Raw genomic sequence first — 7,022 nt, forward strand, 5'->3', positions numbered from 1 at the left:
CTTTGAAGATGAAACGAGGCTGGGTCTTCCAACATGACAATGATCTAAAACACACCGCCCGGGCAACAAAGGAGTGGCTCCGTAAGAAGCATTTGAAAGTCCTGGAGTGGCCTAGCCAGTCTCCAGACCTCAACCCCATAGAAAATCTGTGGCGGGAGTTGAAAGTCCGTGTTGCTCGGCGACAGCCCCAAAACATCACTGCTCTCGAGAAGATCTGCATGGAGGAATGGGCCAAGATACCAGCTACTGTGTGTGCAAACCTGGTAAAGACCTATAGTAAACGTTTGACCTCTGTTATTGCCAACAAAGGTTATGTTACAAAGTATTGAGTTGTATTTTTGTTATTGACCAAATACTTATTTTCCACCCTGATTTACGAATAAATTCTTTACAAATCCTACCATGTGGATTCATGGGTTTTTTTTCACATTCTGTCTCTCACAGTTGAAGTGTACCTCTGGTGCAAATTACTGACCTCTGTCATCATTTTAGGTGAGGGAACTTGCACAATCGGTGGCTGACTAAATACTTTTTTGCCCCACTGTAACAGATTTCTTTAAAGAATGGTCAAAAATACCTACTAAAGTACAACCTGAGCTTCAGAATGAGTGGTAGTTCTCTAACTGAAAATGCTTTGCTGATCTCAGAGTTCAGAAGAGAATGACAAGACTACTTCAAGCTGATAGGAAGGCATTAGTAACTCAAAGGTATGCAGAAGAACAGCTCTGAATGCACAACACAGGCAACCTTGAAGCAGATGAGCTACAGCAGAAGACGACCTAACCAGACACGACTCCTGGCAGCGGGAAACTGAGGCTACAATTTGCACCAAAGTTAGAAAGTAGAAGACGATGAAAACCAGTGGAGATTTCTTCTGCCACATTTGAACGGTAGCGTCAGAATTTGGTGAATCCAGCATTGTACCACGGGGGACCTTATCATTGTCTCAGTGTACTGATCTTCTGATCAAGCACATCCCTTTCGTTACAATGATGCACTTCAGCTCTTCCTACAAACCCAAATTCACTCCCTGTGTAGTTCAACTCATGCTAAGATGAAACAGCCATTGGTCAGCAAGGTCTAGGAATAAATTCATAAACGCTTTCCTTGGTGAACCTGAGGAAGGATCATCCCATCAACAGTTACTTTTGTTTCCCTGCAAGCGAGATTTTCTCTCACTTGTTCTCTTGTTGGTGGTCAGCGGGCACTGGCTCTCTATTGTCCTCCCCCTGAGTATCACATAAATCTTCGAAGGCACACAAGCCTACTGTGACCTAGGCCTCTTCACCTAGATGCCTAATGAGACAGGCACCCCGGTGTGGGCCGAACTCAACACCATCAACCTCACTTGTATTTTCCCATTTATTTATTTCTTTATCATTTGAATCATGTTCAATATTTAAGAATATCCTTGTACAAAAATTAATGCATCATGTTTTTTTAGGTCAGTTAAAAACCATGCTAAATATTCAAGCATAAAAAACTGAAATTCATAATACTGCTGAAAGAACATTCTTCCAGAGACTTGCATGAAGATCTGGTCATAAATAGTAGCCCAACCGTAGTAAGAGACTGTATGGACTTTAGTTCGTCACCCTCACTTTTGATTGTTGGTAGGAAGGATTAGGGACAGCACATGTCTAGAAAAATAATGAAATGACTTTTAGTTTGGGTTATAGATATTTACAATGATTATTAAAAGTGCTATTATTGCTATAAAAAACATTGACAGTAACATTATTATTAATTGTAATACTAACAAAAGTGGTAAGACTGATTGTAAATGTAATGATGTGGGGATAGCAGATACCAAATCTTAGCAGTCAGTGGAGACAAAGCTGAATAAAACATTTCTGTCTGACAGTGTAATGAACACAGTGGCTTGTGGGGACTGTAAAAAAAAGTTCTATTTTCATTTTCAACCTCCATCAAATTCTCATCATAATTATGTCAATATCCCTCCAAATGCAAACACTTCCAATCCTGACAGAAAGTAATATGGTGAAAGGCCATTAAAAATGAACCCCCCCCAACACACACACACACACACACACACACACACGCATATGCACAGCAATCACCTCCTAACTTGCCCCCGCCCTCCACCCAATAAAACTTTTGGCAGGCCTGAGCTGTTGTAATTGGCAGCCAGCTTGCCGTGCCGATAGACTCCCCTCAGTCCTACGGGTCAAGAGTAATTTACTGAGCTGCTAAACGCCACTAGTTTCTCTCCCTTTCTCTCTTTCTACCCAGTCCAATCTCCCTTACCCTCAGCCCCCCCTCATCCCAGCATCCATATTGGAATTCCCATCCAGGCTGTATTACAAACCGAGATGATGGCTTAATCCCTTGTTAATTAGGGACAACATCTCCAGCAGCTGAGGCTAAAGCGGAGAGTGGCAGAGGCTCCAGAGACATGAGGGCTCTGGCCGAGCTTGTGGCCCAGTCAGGAAAACCTGGCTCATGCTCAGAGAACTGGCGAGGGACGGGGGTTAGGAGAAGGGGGGGGCTTGGATGTTACGCTGGATGAGGATTGAAAAGGGCTCCTGTCTAATCCTCACTGATGGCTCTTCTAGGCTAATGGAGTCTGGACAACTGGCCAACCGGATGCTGCTGCTGGCGCTGCGCTTGCCCACTCCACTCCACTTCAGTGGGTCAGGTGCATTGTGGTTTCACTGAGAATCTAGTTAGAAGGCTCCATTATTCATTTGGCTGATGAGCACCAAACAAAATGCCTTTTTCTTGGGATTTGTTTGGCCATACTCAGATTGCCAGGTTTTCCAGTTTTTTTTTGTGTGTGTGTGTGTTTTTGTGTGCACCTTCCCTTGTGGCCACTTGAGATTGCTCCAAAAGTGAGTCAGCCCCCTTAAACAACCATATTAAATTGAAAAACTTAACTTATTTTTAGCCTGGTACAAAAAAAATGTCTCAGGTCGTTGTTTCCACCTTTATTACAATAGTGTGATGGCTGGGTTGGGTAAGGTTGTGATTGTTTTGATTGACATGTATGTTAGGTAGATAGGTCTCACAAGTAGATTTAGCCATATTTGGGCCATTTTGGGCCAATTTAATTGAAATATCAAAAAAATTATTTGATCTATCTATGCCTGTGCGTGTGCTAACTTAGCTTGCTAACCAATATTGACTCAGCTAATAACTTACCTGTAATCCAAATATAGTAACTTCTGACTCCAAACCTACCTTGTGCTAAAGTTTAAAGTTAGGAACATGGTCTGCTGTCTGTTCTTATCTATATTACAACCAGAGTTACAAAACTGGACCTAATTACTGTGTTTGAGCTGTTGGTGTCTTTTGGAGGCCTTGTTTTTTTTTTTTTTTTTTTAGTTATTTGACTGAAAATATGTCTTGCTAGGTGTGAGAACCAGAGATGCACTGTAAACCCGAACAAGTTGACTGAACTTAAAACTTTTGTGGAAACTGATTACCTCAAAAGATTTAAGTACAAAAACTCATATCTTCTAAGTATGGGGTACTCAACATTTGTATTTATTGTTAACCTAAAAATTTTAAATTATATTTTATATTTTATTAATTGAGCTTTACTCAAAGACTGTATACTTTAATTTCAATATTTTTGTGTTTCTTGTAGTTTATTATTTTGATGCAACACAATGCAATTATATTACAACCTAAACTCAAATTATCTGATTATTAATTAAAAGATATTTATGTTGTGAGTGTAGACTACTAAAAAAAAAAAAAAGTACGGAAATTCAGTTACTTTACATTTTGTTTATTTAACATTCTTTCATGAAAATTTAAAAACATCACAAATGTTTTTATAAAACAACTAACATGGACATCGGCACCATAAAGTGAGCATTATAAATTCTGTGTAGAACATTTATCTTTTTATAAACTCACAAAGGGCGACATCAGTCCTAATTGCATCTTTCTCAAAATACACAAAAATGCAAAACAAAAAGTCAAATACTAATCACTTTTTTTTTAAATAGAAATGAAAAACAATTTTTTAAAATGGGTACAAAGACGATCAGCTTCCAAATAACCAGATAAGGCAGTCAAGTATAGGAAAATTAGGTAAACTGATGGAGTTAAATCCACCCAAAGCCTGTAGTAAACTTAAAGTGCTTAAAGTGCTTCAAACAAAGTGCTCAGTAACAGAGTGCGTGTCCTAACAAACATTGCCTTATATTCCTTAAGAGCATGTAGGCAGGGGTTTCAGGGGTTTGCCGTCATCAAGCCCCATGAAGATATTTTGGACTAAGGCAAATGTGTGAACCAGCTTCCTGGGGTAGTCTAAATGCAGAGCATAGATCAAGCCAAACAATAAAGCAAATGCATTTGCAAATCTGGGAATATCACGCATCACCGAGTCGCCTTTCACCAAAACAGCCATGCTTGAGGAAGTAAAATGGACTGGACTGGGAAGCGCCGTCGGTAACCACTGTGAGAAGGGCAACTGGAGTGTCAATGAGGGTCGACTCATCCAATGCGTCCGCCTGGAATAGACACAGTATCAATGGTAAATGGCCTGTATTTGTATAGCGCTTTACACATTCAGTCATCCAGACATTCACACCCATTCACACACTGGTGATGGCAGCTACATTGTAGCCACAGCCACCCTGGGGCGCACTGACAGAGGCGAGGCTGCCGGACACTGGCACCACCACCAGTAGACAACGGGTGAAGTGTCTTTCCCAAGGACACAACGACCGAGACTAGCCAGGGCTCGAACCGGCAACCTTCTGATTACAAGGCGAACTCCCAACTCTTGAGCCACGATCGCCCCAATTAAATAAGTAAAGTTGGTTTGAGAGAATGTGACAAGCATGACCTGTAATCTAGCAAAACATTCAGCAGTGTAGTGGGTTACTTTGTAACGAGTTAGGGTACTCTACTTTTTTTGAAAAATGTACATTAACGTGTTAGCTTCTTGCATTACATAATTTGTATTTTTATTATTTTTCTAAAAAAAAAAGTAATTTTTTATTTCATGACTTTATCTCAAAAAGAAACTAAATCTTGACTTCAGCCTGGTTTTTGGGCCACCTGCAGCATAGCCATAGTGCTGTGATACGCCTGTGCCCTGCTCCTGACCTGTGTGTGTGTGGGTTTTCTACAGAGAGGGTATTTTGTTTGTACAATTTGGTAGCTGCTAGGGTATTAAATTGTATTTAAAAAAATCCATAGCATTTTATCTTACTGGCAGAATTTAAGTAATGCAAAAATACACTTACATTACATGTCTAAAAGAATTCTGGGTCCTCCTCCCGCAGGTATACAGGAAGGGCACGAAGTACTGCAGTGCGTTTCACGTTGATATCAGGCGCCTCCTAAAAAGGGAAAAGAAAAGTTCATTTAACGCAAAGTTTTCAGGTGTCATTCTTTGGGGAGAATACATGTTTATGAAACTGCATGACATCAGACTCTACTAAATTTTGGAGACTTTTCTTTTAAGATACAACCTTTCTGTCTCTTGTGACAGAGAGTATGTTTCTTAATCATTTGACAAAAACCCTACACAGTATTTTAAAATAGTGTTCTCCAGATCAGAGCTGTGATCTATATAGAACATGGGGTTCAAAGCAAGGAAAAATTGTGTGTTTATCAGTGAAACTTTTAATTTGTGTTAATTTTATCATTATCAATATATGAAATCTTCACCTTAAGGGACTTAATGAATGGTTTCTTCAATAGATCTTTCAACTCACCTGTGTTTACTGTCTCCACCTGAAATTAATTGCAGTCTGAATTTTTTTTTCTTCTGTCTTTTTGTCTTTGGCCTTCAGCCTTGGAAGAAAAAATAAAAATATTGAAAACCTTATCAGCACACTAAATATACAACACCTTGCTATATTTCAATTGTTTTAGATAGAAGTTGCCACTGCTAGCTAAGTCACTTTTGAATGATGCTAATGAGAAGAAAAAAAAAAAAACCTGCCGAACAATGAGGCTGCTGTTGTAAAAACGCCAACTTTCTTGCGTTGGCAAGGGGTCGTTAAAATATCACTAAGACCCTTTCTTTATGTGGGATTCTTCGTAAAACTGTGTTTTAATCGGTTAAAACTGTAAAACTGACGACATAATCTATGTTTGAAAAAGAGCGCGAACAACCGCGAACAACTATTCACCACCTGGGTCTGTGCTTTTTAACACAACAGCGCATTCGAAAACAAGTTATTGGCTGCAACATATTAATATACTTGCTTTTTTACGGAAAAAATAAACATAACGAAGGTTCCGTTTTACTTACAAGTTTCTCCAAATGTGTTCTCCAGTCGCTCGAGAAGGGCAGCCATATTGAACAGAATTTTCTGTCAACGTCGTTCAGGTTAGAGAGAAGACGTCATGACGTCATGACGTCCACATGCGGAGCTCGGAAAAAAACATTTACTCAAAAATCATAATTAAGAAAGCAGTATTTACTCTTAACTTCTAAGCCATGTACAATTATAACTGTTTGAATCGTTAACCGAACAGAAAAGTTTTAAGTTGTTTCAACTTTGTGAGGAATTTTAATTGTTATATCCACAAACTTTATAAGTCAGGTAGACTGTTGGGGTTTACAGTGTGGGCAGTAACGCGTAATCCGATTACTTTTTTCAAGTAACGAGTAAAGTAAGGGATTACTATTGCAAAAAAGGTAATTAGATTACTGTTACGTTCCCGTAAGCACGCTGCATTACTGCCTTACTAAAACCGTGATTTTTTTGCGAGAGTGTCTCATGACAATGACGTAAGCGAGTGCGACATTCGTGGCAACAGCTGTGTGCAGATCAACAATGGATTATATATCGAGTGCGGGAGAGAGCATGAGCGTGCAGCGTTTAAAGCGTGGAAGTACTGACCTTATTTTGAGTTTGATTCTGTAAAAAGTGACAAAAACATTAGTGTCCGCTGTTGACTGCGTGTGAAGAAAACTTCTTTTTACAGCGAAAACCCCCCTTAACTTCCGAGCAAGCACCGAGTGCGCTACCTGGGGATGGGAAATTCACAGAAAAACTTGCGGATTCTTCCACTGACCGCTGCAGCAC

General features: G+C 39.7%; 1 long non-coding RNA gene across 1 annotated transcript; it reads right to left on the reverse strand.

The window, feature by feature from the left end:
• Positions 1-3,907: 3,907 nt before the first annotated feature.
• LOC308388304 lies at positions 3,908-6,358 on the reverse strand. The gene is made up of 4 exons (XR_013970077.1): positions 6,242-6,358; positions 5,700-5,778; positions 5,226-5,321; positions 3,908-4,484 (listed from the first exon to the last, which is right to left on the reverse strand). It is a non-coding gene; the product is annotated as an uncharacterized lncRNA (long non-coding RNA).
• Positions 6,359-7,022: the final 664 nt, after the last annotated feature.

The sequence above is a fragment of the Rhamphochromis sp. 'chilingali' genome (assembly GCF_963969265.1).
Source record: "Rhamphochromis sp. 'chilingali' genome assembly, chromosome: 20".
Classification (NCBI taxonomy): domain Eukaryota; kingdom Metazoa; phylum Chordata; class Actinopteri; order Cichliformes; family Cichlidae; genus Rhamphochromis; species Rhamphochromis sp. 'chilingali'.